The sequence below is a fragment of the Ixodes scapularis genome, unplaced genomic scaffold, assembly GCF_016920785.2.
Source record: "Ixodes scapularis isolate PalLabHiFi unplaced genomic scaffold, ASM1692078v2 ptg000597l_1___fragment_1__unscaffolded, whole genome shotgun sequence".
NCBI lineage: Eukaryota > Metazoa > Arthropoda > Arachnida > Ixodida > Ixodidae > Ixodes > Ixodes scapularis.
This window is the reverse complement of record NW_024610006.1, coordinates 3,398,397-3,414,797: the sequence shown is the minus strand read 5'-3', so window position 1 is coordinate 3,414,797 and position 16,401 is coordinate 3,398,397. Positions and strand designations below refer to the sequence as shown.

General features: G+C 47.8%; 1 long non-coding RNA gene across 1 annotated transcript; it reads left to right on the top strand.

The window, feature by feature from the left end:
• Nucleotides 1–5,744: 5,744 nt before the first annotated feature.
• On the top strand, nucleotides 5,745–6,642 carry LOC121834137. The gene is made up of 3 exons (XR_006077073.1): nucleotides 5,745–6,062; nucleotides 6,385–6,473; nucleotides 6,555–6,642. It is a non-coding gene; the product is annotated as an uncharacterized LOC121834137 (long non-coding RNA).
• Nucleotides 6,643–16,401: the final 9,759 nt, after the last annotated feature.

Here is a 16,401-nt window from a genome sequence, read left to right as displayed (position 1 = left end):
GTTCAATATTGGACTGTCAAAGTCAATTGTTTTCCAATATTGGATATATGCCGGCATAAGTTATCCAATATTGGACTGTCAAAGCCGATAGGTTTCCGATATTGGATATATGCTGGCATAAACTGTACAATATTGGACTGTCAGAGCCAATGGCTTTCCAATATTGGATACATGCCAGCATTAGCTGTCCAATATTGGACTGTCAAAGCCAACAGCTTTCCTATATTGGATATACGCCGGCATAACCTGTACAATATTGAACTTTAAGAGCCAATGTGTTTTCCGATATTGAATATACGTTGGCTTAAGCTGGTTAATATTAAACTGTCAAAGCCAAGAGTTTTCTAATATTGGTGATGTCTTGGTATAGGCTGGTCAATATTGGTACTGCCATAACCAATGGCTTATCGATATTTACGTCGCCTAGGCTATAGACCCGCGAACCTCTTTTTTGCATTGCAGAAATAGGAAATTGGAAAAGAGTCATTCATGAGCTCGCTCGGGCGAGAATTTTATTTAGCCAACTTCATGGGGCGTACGTCGCCGGCGCTTTATAACCGCAATCACAAATACGTCCTTAGCTGCCTATATGACTATTGCAGTTTTTTTGCTGGCTGCTCTCCATTCGCATTGCCTTACCTCGGCGTTGACAACTTAACTCCGTTTTTTTAGATTTAAGTATTTTTGTCTTTTCCAATATATTTTTTATATATACGTAGCGTTAACGTTTTCTCTTTGTCCGTGCCCCTGTCATGTTTGTATTTCTTTCTGCGTGCTCTATTTTTTTATATTTAATGATTCTGTGCATATTTAGTCATTGTCGACGCAGGTGTCAACAAACATAAAGCCGCCGCTTACGCTGCAACCGAAGTGACTCTCAGTTTTACGAGAGTATATCGCGATATAAAGTCATATATTAAACTCGAGTGAAGTCTCGAGAGGGTTGCTTCGACTGCCAGTGCACATGTCATCAGGGTAGGCAGAGCAACGACGTAGCTATCGCGACGCGAGAGCACACCGCGCCTCGATGTGGCCGGCCGCGCTCGCTCTGCGGAAATGTGAGCGTGGGACTCTCGAGCCCCGTTAGCTTACTGAAGCTGCTAGACCCTACTTTGTTGTCGCGAATCATTTGCCCTTCGAACGGTCGCGAAGCCGTTGCGCTCGGAGTACCCTACCCAGCATCTTTCAGAAACCGTTCGCGCAGCATCGCAACCCTCTGTCGGCGAGCGTGGGCGATTCATCGTGTGCTGCAATTCGGACGATGTGCTGCTCGGGCTGTCTTTTATGTGTAACTCTTTCGTAAAACAATTTGAAGTTTAAAAACGCGAACCTAACAGCGTACAAACAGTTTTAAATTTATTGATAAAAAATATATTTATATACTTATAGATATATTTGTGTACATCGAGCGCAAAAAATAGTCGCGCTTAGTTCTTCATTACATTATATTATATATTTATATATTATTATATTTACGTTATACGACGTAAAACATACTGTCTTCAAACTTGCCCCGTTTAGAACCACTTTTGGGCTGGAGAGCGTCTTTAGAAGTTCAAAAGCTGACCTTCAAAGAGCTGTCCTGTTAAATCGGTATTGACAGCAGGGTAGACGCTATGCGTGTTTAAGGCCAATCGTGTCTCCGGTTATGGTCACTTGACTACGGTCTCGAAGCTGGTGATAAGGCAGAGCACGGAACCTGCCTAAAGCCCAAGGTCACGCATAACATCTACTGCACTATCAACCTTGGGTAGAAGTGACAAATTCTCTCGCTGCGTTCATTGTTGAGATGCCCCTGGAGATTAGCCTTTTGTAAGCGCACCCCACCCCCGTTCTGGCCTGCTTGCTTTGTCCTCCTTCTCTTTTTTTCTCTCTCCCTAAGCTGAAGGCGCGGTAGACGGTCCGTACTCGCCGGACCAATGAACCGTACACGTTTTATCGCTTGAGTTCGCTCTCTGTGCGCGGGTAACGGCAGAAGCGTGATCACGTGGTTTGACGGATGACGCATTAGCCGTTGAAAAACTCGGAATGCCTGCGTCGCGAAGACCGGACCTAGTTTCGCGTGTGACGCGGCCTGCGGGGTGCGGGCCCGCTGTGGATTTCGCTTCTGTGGTAAATGGTATCTCGTTCGAAAAGTCCCACCCGTGTCGATTTCTTCATAGAAGCCCAAGACATTCTTGTGAATCGTTTAGTGTTCGGTTCGGCAAATGGCAGCGTGTGCTACATCGTGTTGAATCTTCACGGATCACTTCCTTCTGGTTTTTGTGTTTGAGGGGTTTTTGTGCAGTGCCCGTGTTTACATATATGTCGGATTACATCTTTCAAGTCCGGTATTTTCAAAGTAAGTGCGCTGCAACCTACTTGGTGATCATTGTCCGCTCTTGTATGGGTAATCTTCCGGATAACCTCTAGACTTGGGCAGGGCCTATCTCCTGGCAGCCGTTAGAATAAGTTTCCCGCAATCTTACCGACAGTCGCCTGCCATTATCTGTCTGAAATAATGTCACAACTGCAGGTAGAATGCTGACTTTTTTATTCTCCGTACGTTTCGCGAAAACACGTTTCGTGGCCACCTTTTCGTCGACATTTTTGTTTCATCGACACGCGTTACGCGAATTGCGCGCTGTGGGGGCATTTCGTCGTGCGTGTATTCCTGAGCCGCAACGTTTCCTTGACATGCATTACGCGAATTGCACGCTGTAGGGGCATTTCAACGCAAGTGTATTCCTGAGGCGCGTGCTCACCGAACCAGCCCACCCTTTCACGCCGCTTCATGCCAAGTCTGAAGCTGTTCATTGCAAAAAAACAAAAAAGAAAAGAGGGAAAAAGATGTATTTTGAGTTTTTTTTATGAAACATCGCGTGTTGATGAAACGATCTGTCTATGAAATGTCGTTCGATGAACTGATTGCACCGCCAATGAAGGGCGAATAGCGGTAGAATTTGGGGGAAAAAATTCTTCCAGCTGCCGGGAGACTGGACACTCCACAATAATTACCCCGGTTTGTGTTTACTTTGCAATCTTCTTAGTTGTATCACAGTTGAATAGTACCTCTTCACATATTACAAATTGCTGATTTTGTGCCTGTCTACAGAATAAGCTGTGTGTAATAAACTTTTTGAAGATTTTAAAACAATCCCTTGTGTCTGTCTACCTTCCTTTTTGCAAACAACTTGGTGAATGCACTTGCAAAGAGCTGGGCGAGTGCAACGATGGCCAAAAATCAGCATAACGGCCAACATTGGATCGGGTCGCCCTTCCAGTGTTGTCCATTATTACGCCGGTTTTCGCCAATGTGGGAGCACCTTGGCTGGAACCATGGTTTAGCAATGGCCCAACATTGGCACCAATGATTGGGCCGACATTGGCTGGAACGATGGCTGAACAGTGGCCCAACATTGGCACCAATCACTGGGCCAACGTTGGAAAGGGTAGCGCTTTCAATATTGTCCAATATTGCGGCCGGTCTTTGCCAATGTTAGGCCAACGTCGGACCGACATTGGTGTGCTGCCTGGGTTATATCGATTTCCACCATGCCCGTAACATTTGCGCCTAGAACCGAGAGGAGTCGGACACCCACCCAACGATTCCGATGCTAGAGATGCCGCGGATCTCCCAGCTCCAATAGTCTGTCCTCTTGGCAGCCCGAGGGGGTGAGGAATCTGAATCTGCGCATTCCTGGCTGTCAGCCATGGTGAACTAGAAGGCTGGAGGCCCCCGACACTCTGCCCGAGGGCAGACACGGGCCACGGCAGCCGGTTTCAAAGCTGCGCCGGCCTCCGCTCTCCTCAAGCCTGTGATTTCTGCAGGGCCCGCCTTTACGTCATCGCACAGTGAGCAGACGAGCTATAGCGAACCAGAATAAGGCGGGTAGTGGAAAAAGCGGCGGCCTCCATGTGAGGCACTTTGTGTAGAATCTATCAGGTGGCACTGGCGTTCCATCCCGGACCACTTCTGCCGGCGGCGAGCCCGTTCGAAGCGTAGCTGGTTTCAACCTTAGTGGTTCATTACCACGGCCTGTATGTGTTTCATGGATGTTGCAACGTCTATGAATTAATGTTTAAAGTTTATTCGCGCAATGTAGCGATTTTGTGTTTTCGGTACGCTGTAGTGTTTGCCCTGGCTGGCTGGCTGGCAAACGCTCCTCCATACGGACCCGTCTACCTGCCTAGTCTTGCAAGGCACCCAGAGTATCTTGTCTTTTTGGAAATAAAGACCATAATTAGTATTCTGCTTTGATTTTCAGTTATATGCCCATAATAAATGCGTGTACCACTTTCCTTTGTTAAAGAACATGCCATTGTGAAAAATAATTGTTGAAAAGCTACACTTCCATTTGGAACGTGCTGAACGAAGGAAAAGTAGGTAAAATACTCGTAATCATTGCGGCACTCTTTGTGGCACTATTTCTGGAGTGTTGTAGCGTTCGACTTCCGCCGTCCGCCGCAGGTGATCAATCAGACGACTCTTTCCTTGGGGTCAAGCGGGGTTTATTACCATGACTCCTGGATCCCGACCTGGCCAAGACTCGGGACAGCAACTCCTGTCGGCCGCACTGGCCACCCCTTTTAAGCCCGTGCGTATGCAATGGGCACCGGGAGCCGCCCCCCCGCTAGTCGCCGGTTTGGCCGCCGTGTGGCGGGCCGAGCGCCCCACACCTCTCCCCCTTAGAGGTCGAGGTCTAAGATGGCCTCCTCGTGGGCCGGGTCGCGGAGCAGATCCGGGCGGAATCGGCGGAGCACCCGGATGGCCTCCGCGACTTTCAACGGGCGGGGAGCTGCCGGAGGTGCAGCAGGAGGTGGTGCGGCTCGGCGAGCCCAGTCCGCGGCGACGCGAGCTTGGTGCAAGGCGCCCGCCAGGTGGATGGGGTGGTGCAGTTCCGGCACTCCGCAGACGGGGCACAGCAGGCATCGAGGCTCAGGCTGTAGAAGCTCTGTCGAGCCTGCTTCCTCGCCTTCATGAGGGCCTGAAGACTGATGTTGGATGAAGCTCTCCTGTCGTCACCGAATCCACCCTGGAGGTCGTGGAAGACGTGATCTTGCGCGAACCGTCGGAGCAGCGCCCCTGTGTAGATGCGCAGTAGGATGGATGAGATGGTGATGGGCCTGAAGTCTCCGCCAGTAGTGGCCGAGCGGGACTTGGGTATGAAAACTCTTGGCCACCTTGAGGTCCTCGGGAAGCATAGCGAAGGCCAACCAGTTGGTGAAAATGATGGCAAGAATGGCTGGTGGAATCTGGAAACCTCGTTCAGGGTAAGGCCGTCCGGGCCAGGGGCAGTCTTTGCGTAGGTGTTCTTGAGCACTCTTTGGAGCTCTCCTTCGGTGAACGGCTCCACCTCTACGTTGAGTACTTGTTCGGATGTTATGAACCCGTCAACCGGTCTTGATGGTGTAGACATGAGAAGGTCGTAGACCCGGTGGAGCTCCGAGAAGAGGACTGCTGGGTCAGCCCAGTCCAGCCCCAACTCGTCGACGAGCACCTTAGGCCCCAGACTGTACAGCCGTTGATGTTCTGCATAGCGTTCGTGACGGCGCTGGTTACGGTTCTTGGCTAGACGACGCTTCTTTTTCTTGCTGCCCTCGGTGCCTCCCCTCTCCCCAGGTCCTCTCCTATCTTGATGGGGTCCAGCAACCCTTGAGCGATGGTGACAGGGGTTCCTGGTGCGGGCTGCAGACGCACCCAGGCAGATCCGGCGTCGTGAACGCGGACCGGTTGAATAGGAACCGGCTGCTTCTGTGCCGCCGCCTTGAAGGTCTCCAGGATCTCCTTGTAATGGCGTGTATTTCGCTGCCCTGTGATTCCCTGTGAGGACTGGGTGGTGAATACCCTGGCAAAAGCAAGGTTCATATGAGGGTGGTCCTTGCAGGTGATCTCTGCCCTGGCCAGTGCCGTCAGTTCCGAGACGGTCCACCGCGCGTTGAACTCTGCTGGTGGAAGAGAGTTTGCGGTGCCAATGTACGTGTGACCTCTGCGATGATGGATTTAGCAAAGGGACCAGGAACGATGACAGTTGGCGGGGTGTCTGGCGAGGGGCCACAAAGGGATGAAGTTCGGAGTAAGGGTGAGACATCCTTTCCCCGTCGCGTGCCGAGCTCCCTGCGCATCGCCTCTGCGCACTGGGGCATCAGACGGTAGTCCCGGACGCTCTGCCATGTTCTTCTTAGCATCAATGCAGCGAGCTCTTCGTCACTACGCATGCACAGAGAAGCCTGGAGCTTGCACAGCACGAGTGCATGAGTGTCCCTCTCTGTCCAGGGCCTTGCCTCCGGTGTAGGGGGGATATCTCGGGGGGTGACCGGGGTTGGAGAATGATGTATGGACTTCTCGCTTCACCGCTGTGGTCTTGGCGTGGTGAGGGGTGATGAGGGTATGTCCGTCTGCAGGCCGGAGGAATCTTGCACTGATGGCAGTGGTCCCCCTGGAGTGGCAGTGGGGGGCTCACCATGTGCAGGAACCCTGGAGTCCGGCCGAGGTAACCTGCTCCGCAGCTGTTCTTGCTGTAGCAAGTCCCTGTACAACTTCCGCCCCCTGATGCCCTTGATGGTTTGCCAAGGTACCCCTGCGTACCCCTTGGCGAGTTCTTTGTTGGTAAACTTCATCTTGGCGGGCATCGACAATTCTTGGACCGCCAAAGTCCTGACGTCCTCCGTGGTCCAGTCACCTGCTGGTGGGAGACGCAAAGCAGGGGTGCTGGTTGTGAAGGGCATCGACATGTCTGCCCTCTTGGAGTCCCGGGAGAACTCTGGGTGCTCCTTCTCCTCGGTGTGACTTGCAGGGGAAGGAGTGGAAGCCTGCGGAAGCTCGTTGCTGGCCACACTGTTTGAGTCGGCGTTCGTCACTACGGTTGAAGTGGGCGATACTAATGGTTTCTTCCGACACCTTGTGTAATGAGACGACATGGAGGTGCTCTTGGTGTACGTTTTGGCGAGGCAATAGAAGCACCTCCGTACGAAGTGACAACTATGAACATGTTCGTAGTGCCCCCCAGAGAGATGCGAGAAGTTAGTCGTTTGTCGCACAGGTGGCAGACAATCTCCTCTGAGGGATACAGCCTCTCAAAGGTTTGCTAACACGCTAGGTGATGGATGAGTCCCTGACATGCCGAAATAAATAGGAAAAAAAAATATGAAGCACTATTCCCCCAGCCGCTTGCGACACAGGGTATTTGTATTTAAGTGTAGGCTGTGAGGCCGAGAGGGAGAGCCTGGTAATGTGGCCTGTGCTGTACAGGCCACAGTAACTTGTTCAAAAGGTACAAAGTTCCCTAGAGCACTAGATTATACTAGTCCTGCAGACTACGCCACTACATGTAGTGAAAACCAGCTAGTGGTGCCCTGCGTAGCCCCAAAGCGTAGATCCGATCCACAGGGCTGCATGCCGAAGCACAAAAAAAAAAAAAACCAAAAAACCATGTTTACTGCGCCAAAGTGCCGAACTGCGCTTGATTACGAACAAAAAACCTACAAATGTTGCTAAAAGAAAGAAAAGAAAAGTGAAAAGACGTTTTTCTCTGCTGCTAGTCTAACAGAGGTGGTGAAATCCACGGGTGGAACGTATTGCCCTCTGTTGATGGCCGGCGCAACTAAACAAAGTTGCATGCGCTCCCAGTTCGCGTGCAAAGTTCGAACTGGAAACCGGCAGAGCTGCCACGAGAAAAAAAAAAGGATGGCAGTGGGACCAGGGACTTTTGTGCGTGGTTCGACTCACGGAGACTGAAAAAAAAAATGTTTAGTGTAGGAACCAGCGGTCCACTAGCGCCTAGCACTAACTCCAGCAGCCAAAAAACGAGTGACCGTTAAGGGGTGAAGAAAGCCTCAGCGGCCGGCTGCTCACACGTTTGGAGAGGTGCTGAAACTGCGCTGGCGGACTTGAGAATCTTCCAAGAGCAGCGGGGGGTACCCGGCGGTGTCCGGGAGCACGCAATAGTCGTGGAGGCGTGCGGACCTGGCCAAAGGCGCGATCGCCGGGAACTCGGCTCGCTAACCAAACGCAGCCGAAACGAAGCTGACTTTCTGTTTACCCACAAAATACCCAAGGCATTTGGCTTTTTTTTTTTTTTTTTTAACGAGTAGGACTTGTGCACAAAAATCGTTTCCTCGCCCACCCCTTCGCAGAGGCATCAGGCTGATCTTTGGCATGAAGTCTGGAAGTCCTTATCCTCTCCAAGGGAGAGGGACCCACCAATAGCCCCATGGCAACACACAACCGCCGGGGCGCTTCATCGCCCGTGCACCACGGAGGTCATCTGCTGATGCCGACGAAAGCACCTGACCCCCCCCGAAGGCAAAGTATAGTCAATACCTTAAAATCCCGTCTACCAAACCCAAGATTGGTAAGAGCTGCAGCACTTTTTGGCGACCAAACACTTGATATATATGTGATAGTCAAACTAGTCACAACCGGTGCAACACTATTGGCCCCTTTAATAATATCCAGAAGCTCTGGAACACTATAGTTTGCACTTTCCGCTCATGTGCGGCATCTGGGGTGGAATACGTACCCACCACCTGTGTATCAACCACAGTCATCTGACTACCTCCTGCAGTAACGAGGTCTGGCACATATTTCTGTGTTGCGGTGTGGCACTCGGGTTCTACCAGCACCTCCCATCCCTTTTCTTTCAGATGACAAGGAGCATACTGCACTAAACTATCATGTCGTTTGATTCTGGCACTGTGCGTGCAGAAGCAATTTTGCGTAATGTGTCCCAGTGACTCCGCGGAGTCACAACCGGCCCGACGAGTCAAGACGTCCCGACCCCTTTTAGTCCTAGTCATGTGAGGAAGCGCATTTGCCCTCGTCTTTACCAAATCAATGAACCTCTTTCCATTCATCGGACGTGTACCTTTTCCAACCCACACCTGCGAAGACGGTACACGTGAGCACTCCTTCAGGGCAGCACCGTCTGCACTCTTGTGCCACTCTCTCGCCCAAAACCTGGATACAGCACCCCTAGATCGAAGCACCTTGCCCTTAAAGATGACCGACCGTTCTAGTCAATCTTTCAAGTCGACCATGTGCGGCAGCTGCAAGGCCACGGCGCACGCAGGATGCGATGACGTGCCCAGTGCCAACAATCTATGCAGTGCCATACCTGGTATGGCGGTACGTAAACAAGGGGCACCAAGAGAGTCATAGTTACTCCCGCCGTTTATTCGCGCTTTGATGAATCTCCTCACGTTGACATTCAGAGCACTGGGCAGAGATCACATTGCATCAACACCGACCGGAGGCCATTGCAGAGTGTGTCGGTCATATCGCTTTAGGTTCCGTCCACAGGGACCAGCAGCCATCTCCCCCTTTCAGCCTTCTCCTCCCATTTACACATAATGCCCCTTTAAATTGAATATAAATTGGAACTAAATTTATTGGTAGCTCTCGACTGAATTCAAACCCATGTGCCCACAGTTTGGAGCGCGGTGCTTTAACCACTCTGCCATCGGCAAGAGTTCATAGCCGCTTCCAAGAGCGGGGTTTTATATCCACGGTTTTCTTTTTCAGGGGAGCACTAGCAGCACTGCCAAATTTCTGAATATGGCACATGATCACGTAACATTATATGACCACATAAGTTACCTAATCACGGAGATTACGGGATCATGTGTCACCTAAGTTCAGGCCTAATTAAATCATGCAAGTGCTAAGTAGGCCAGCATGATTACAAAATGATAACCAATACAGTAAAACCTCGTTATAACAAAGTTGAAGGAGCAGTCGTAGTTATTTCGTTATAACCATTAGTTTGTTATAGCCAATGTCCATTTCTCCATACTATTAGCAAGCAAGGGGAATTATGATTGCTTTGTTATATCCATTAGTTTGTTATATCCCATTTTGTTATAACGAGGTTTTACTGTAGTGTAAGGTTACGTATCGCATGTCACGTAAGATTAGAAATAAATGGAGCGTGCAAGGCTTAAGTAGGTATGCGTTCTTACTCTTCCTTAGCGGATGGGAGTGAAGAATGCACGATGCAAGAGGCAGGCAGAAGATGAGGCTGAGCAGCCATGAACATTGTGCCCAGCAATCCCCATATGCACAGCACGCACATCATGTGTATGGTAGAGCTTGACACATTTTGTGCTTCTAAGGCTTTGACAGGATAGTCAAGCTTGGGTAACTTTTTTAAAGTGCAGCTTTTAGACACCCGTTTCCGGGTTGAGCGGCGTCGGCATTGGCGTAAACGCGTGTTGCATTATGAGACCTTTCCCGTAATGACGTCACACTTGAAGTCTAGCTCAATTTAGCAGAAAAAATGTAACGGAAATTTTTCTGCTAAATTTAACGGGGAAATCGACATCACGTGGCCTCAACACCAATTAAGTTTCCCCGCTGAATTTAGCGGTAGAGTTTCGGTAAATTTCCCGCTGAATTTAAGAAGAATATTTCCCGGCTTTATTTAGCGGGTAAATTTTCGCTTAATTTAGGGGGAAATTGAGCGGAAATTTCCTGATTAATGGGAGGGAAGCAGGAGAGGAGGAGGAAAGGGTATGGAGGGGGAGCAGGGACATACCCTCCCCTCCCCTCCTCAAGAGCTGCGCTCTAATTTTACATTACAGAGAATTGTAAACGTCTTTCATATTTTTTTCTGTTGATCTACACTATTGCCATCGCAACATTAGAATTGCTAATCTTGTGAAAAAAAGTTCCTAATTTACCTTGCCATCAGTGACTTCAAACAGATGCGGCTCACTGACTGGAACAGCAGTGACTGCAGCAGCAGCGACTGTAGCAGCCTGCCCTCGTTCAGGCACTGTTAATATAAGCATCATTGATGAGAGACAGCTAAAAAACTGCACTTCGAACTGATCACCAAACCTATTCGAATCCAATTAGCATAAGCCTCAAACCTAAAGATTGGGATCTGTAAGTCGTGGAAATTAGACAAAAGAAATCAAAATGAAGTGTGAACAAAGCAGATGTTACATGACGTCTGACTTTAGCAGTAATATTTCATTTTTCCCACTGCATTGAATCGTTTTCACCCACAAGGCAGGGCAAGAATAGGACAGAGCGCTCCGTCTTATCCTGGTCTTCCTATTCTGATTTTGTACAATTTTACCTTATATACCTCTTATGCTGTTTTTGCACTCATCATATACAACGAATATTAACTAGCAGAGCTTTTAGCATTATCATAAAGTTGCGGTCCTGCAGCTGAAACGTGACCCCCCCCGGCGGAGGGGGGGGGGGGGGAGGCAGGCGGCGGGCGGGGCGACGGGCGGCTGCTGCACTGCCACTAAGCTTGCAGTATTGGGTGACGAAAATCTAGCTCTTTCCTTCGGAGCACAAGAGACAGAGATAACAATGAGTGTCCTTGTGATCCTATATGACTCTGACTTACCGACTACTATATCTGTTGTGATGTGTCCCAGCCTATTGTGGCATAAACTTCGTCACCCTTATTATAATGATCCGCCTTCCGTCTGGCCCCCTTCATGCCCGTCACGAGAAATTAAGTAAACTAGTACCACTGTATACTGGAAACAAATTAATTTTCACGAAGACCTAATTTTCACAAATCGTCTACATTTTGCAAAAAATAGGTCTCACAAACTATTTGGCTAAAATGTGAACATACAGAAAGCTGTAGTGAGGTCCTTGCGGATTGCAAAAATGGGTACCAGTAATTATTCCAGCTCTTCAGCTTCAGTCGAATTCGCGAAAAATGGAGCCCACGAAAAATAAGTCATGTACAAATGCTTTGTTTTCCCTCAATTTGAAACTTGGCGATGACACAAGCATCAGTGGCCATGGCAGAGGGTTTTGTGGTGCTGGTTGCACCATTTTGCGTAAAAGCAAGTTTTCGAAACTTCGAAGTGGTCGAACTGGTCTTTTGGGGCTCCTCCCTTATCTTTCTGGAAATCTGTCTTATGCACCTTATGACCGGAGATTATGGCGAAGGTCCCCATGACCTGGAGATACAAGAAACAACCCCCATGGTTCGCCGAGCCTTTGGTACAACACTTCCTATGTGCACTGTGAAATCTAATGTTTGTGTGAATGTAATTTCTAAGCTTGACAAAGAGTCATACATGGTAGGGGCTCACTGAGCAAATGATAGCTCGATTTGCCCACCCTGTGGGGCCTGCTAAAGCGCATCACGGCACTTTTCGTGGTGTGCAGCCGCTAGCAGTTGTTAGTCACCCGGCACTTTATGTCTTTGATGTAGTCCTGGAGAAGGAGGCAGGTGTCAGTAAGTGGAGCCAGCATCGAGGTGTGGTCTGCGTACTGAACGAAAGAAAATCTATCATCCTGAGGCATGTCATTGACAAGAAACCGGTACTGTGGCACACTGGAGGGGACGTTCATCGTAGCTCAGTGCACACCTTGGTAAACAAATTGTGGGATTTTTCCCTTCAGTTAGTTTGGCAGCCACTTGAGAAGGAAGCCATGAACGCTGGCGCCTGACATTTTATGTAGCAGGAGATCGATGTTGAGGGCATCGAACGCGTAACTGAGATGAAGCCGTAGAAAATCTTTCTTTTTGCGACTGCCAAGATTGTTGCTTACAAAATGACACGGGGTCGCCAGGACCGTCCCACAGCTGCGGGCGTGCCTAAAACTGTGCTGTGTCTGCAATAAGTATCCAGTGCTCTCTAAAAATCGAGGAACTGACTGTTCAGTATGCATCCTAATGTGCGGTAGATGATTAATGTTATTGAGGTTGGACGCTAATGCTTGACGTCACTTGTAGGCTTCTCTTTCCTTTCGTGAATAGGGGTGAGTAAGGCGTGTTGCCAGGTGGTAGGAACAGCTCCCTCATCGAAAATACTTTGATGTAGACAGCTGAGGGAGGGATCAAACTGTACTGCGTTATCATCCTATAAAAGGCAGGTGCCACACCATCTGGACAAGGGCATTGTGATGGCTTGATCTTAGACACGGCTGTTCACAGTTCTTCCTTTGAAAAAATGATCCCCTTCACGCATGGTGCATCATTGTCAGATGGTGTGGGTGCGAAAGCAGAAGATTGTGACGACTCCGTGGTTCGTTGGTGTTGCAGACAGTGTTAAGGGCTGGGGGACAGCAAAGGAAGGTGGCCAACTCTGCTGTTTCTAGGAGAACCTTCTTGAGGCATCTTTCGTCTTCTTCAATGTCGGTTTCAAACCTAAGTTCCCATTCAAAAGCAAGCTGAAATATAAATATATGTTACAAAGTTTCGCAGGCACATACTGGAGTGTACACGTAACAATACTTCCCTACCTGAGAACCCAGTTTGATTTTTTTCTGGAAGTTAATTGGAAAGCCGAAATCCAGAATGGAGAATCTTGATTCAATTCTGGAAATGTCGGTTCCAGATTGGAGAATCTGGATTCGGTTCTGGAAACGTCAGTTCCTAATTGGAGAATTTGGATTTGGTTCTGGAAAAGTCAGTTCCAGAATGAAGAATCTGAATTCTGCTCTGGAAGTTTTCAGTTCCAGAATGAAGAATCTGAATTCTGCTCTGGAAGTTTTCAGTTCCAGAATGAAGGTAGTGGAACCATCACCTGAAAATTGATATCCAGTTACGCCATGTGATACATATTGTGGGAAAACAAATCCAGGAGGAGAAACTATAGTGGTCACATACTGGGTTTTTTTAAAACCACCTAGGTATCTGGCTCTATACTTGGAACCTCCATTCAGGGATCTGTTCTGTTAACTTATCCCCAAAGCCAGTTTGTGCAAACTGAAATGAATATTGAAAACAAAATGTGGTTCCTAGAAACCTGAATGTATTGTAAAAGACCCACTTAGCAGAAATTCGCTGAAAAACCCTCAGGCATCCAGGTAAAACATTTCGCGAAACAAAAAATCTCGGATATGTATGTCGTTTATATTTTTTTAGTTGTTAGGCTGGCCCAACAAAGTGCAAGCAGCTATGGAAATTTAAGTTATAGGTATTACATTTGGTGGCAGAGTTGCCTATTCTGTAAAGCATATATACGAGTTTGTGGAAACTGGAAATAATATAGAACAAATGGAATTCCTGCCAACCAAAACTTGCAGTATGCCTAGAATTGAAAATGCTCAGCCCAGCTAGTGGATAGTGAAATTGATATAGAGCTGTCTTAGCTAAATGTCGACACAGGTTTTTTAGTAAAATCACCTACTGCTATTATGTCTTGCTAAGACGAGCTAAAAAAGGCACGTTCTAGGCAGATTCATGACAACTTGAAGAATGCAGCTGGCCCATCAAGTGCAGAAGGCATTTTTAGAAGCATTGAAATGAAAAAAAGTAATTGTTTTTTATAATGAAGTCGCCAAACATTTCTACCTTATTGGAATTCCTTAACAGCAGTTAGCATCCTCTGCATCCGCTCTACATTTATTTCTATACTATGATTGATCTCAGAAAAAAAATATTACTAGAACCCCCAAGACACCGAAAGGCCATTAGACACTACATAAATTTAAACCAACTTGCACAAATGCTTACTTCAAGTAATAACCTCAAAGGGCAACTCCACCCCAGAAATACATTGCTATACATTCTAATGTGCACGCTCTATTTAATATTTGTGTTTGAAAGCTCACTAGACAAGCATCAGTAACTATCTTGCTGTTCAGTTTTACGTGTGCCAGTTTAAGATTTTCACAAGTACTTGTAGGTGTTAAGAGACAAATCATCGAATGACAGTACAGTAATTAAGAGAGCCAAGAACTTATAACCCTCATACATAACCTATAGTTACTAAAACAATTAACTAGTCAAAATTAACACAGAAGTATGAAAACAAAATCAATCAAATCATATGTGAAATGCTATTAACAAAAGCCTATTTTGTGGTCCACGAATACAGAAGGTTTTTGAAGCTATTCAATTATGATGCAATGTAGACAGAATAACGAAAGGTCTAAGTCTATTTCAGTCTTTTCAACTTGCATTATAATAACAAAAGAGTGATTTTCTCATTTGCCTGCTTGCAGTTAAAAACAAGCCTACCCTACTGCTACCCCTAGAAGCTTCACACATTTTTGTCAGAAAGGTTAGGGAAAGACACATTAGGAGGCTGAGACATGGAATTGACTTACTCAAACAATAGCCATCTTCCACAGGTCGATAATCAAATTAGCCCGACTAGTCTCAGAAGAGCAAATCAAGCACACGAAGTATAACAAATTGTAAACAAAGAAAATCACTTATGAATGTAGAGTTACCTGAAGGAACACCTTAGGAGCAAAACAAGAAGTCTGAAGATGTGAAAGGCACAATCTCGATAGATTTCCCTTGTTGACACAAAGGCAAAACAGGGACAAATTATCACGCGATGTTTGTTTTGAATATTTCAACTCCTAGGGAACAGTCACTTTACTTCGGCACACCTGGTTACATTACATCAATCGCGCTCAAGAAGGTTTGACAGATCACAGACATAGCATGCTGAGGGCTTCCTGAAAGTGAGAAAAAGGCATGGTGCCTTCAGCTGCTGTGGTCTAACAGCCTGCAAGTTCACGTGAGAAAGAAAACAAAGCCTGATGTGCTGCGGGAAAGCACCTGCCAAGTGATGACAACTTCCCTGCACAGAAGTGTTACCTCACCTTTCAAAGGCAACACTCTCAAAATGGTGAAATCGCACATATCCTTTATTTGAATGACCTAGGAGTCTGTCTTTTTACTCCTGGCATAGTTTCGGCTGTGACAAATCTGCCCTTTCCATGCGAAGTGCTTGTACTCTGTAGCCTGATCAAAGGCGGCCCCAGATCCAGCGGAAAGACAACTCTGTTCCTCTTTGCTCAAGGATGCCTTCGAAGAGGAACCGAGCAGGCACACTTCGTTTGCATACTTGAAGTTTTGGTGTTTAGTGTATCCCAGAATATCACAGCACATCACTTTGACGCTGTCACTTAGAAGCGAGGACACCAAAGTTTGATCCCAACTGCTGATACTTCACTACCCTTTCCGGAAGAGCATTTGATCCTTTCAGCAGCTTCACAAGCTGCCCGTTAGCGCTTTCAAATTCAAAAGCAGAATGGCCCCACAATGGCCCCAGTTGCTGCACTGCTTCCGCTAGGTGGAGTAACTGGTGCAGGCTGAACGTCATTGCTGGAGCTCCATACAGCCTCCCTGTCATGCCCACAAAGGTCCAGAGGAGTTTCTCTGAAAGCACAATATGACATTATTAAAGCTGGCCCGAAGCAGGACACAAAGAAACCGAAGGGGGAGAACTCGCGTGCAACATCAATGGATGCTGGAGTTACGGTGTCCCTCAAAAGTGCATGGACGGCCTCCACCAGCTTCTTTATGTACGGCCAGTATTGGTCCAGAAGGACCCTGTACATGCAGGGAAGCGAGTGGTACAGCAGCCAGTGGCGCCATTCGGAAGCCTTCCAGAATAGGCGTGTGCTCAGTGCCCTTGGGAGTCTCGTGGAGCTGTGTGGTGGCTTGATTTCAGCCAGCTGCCTGTTGATGACAG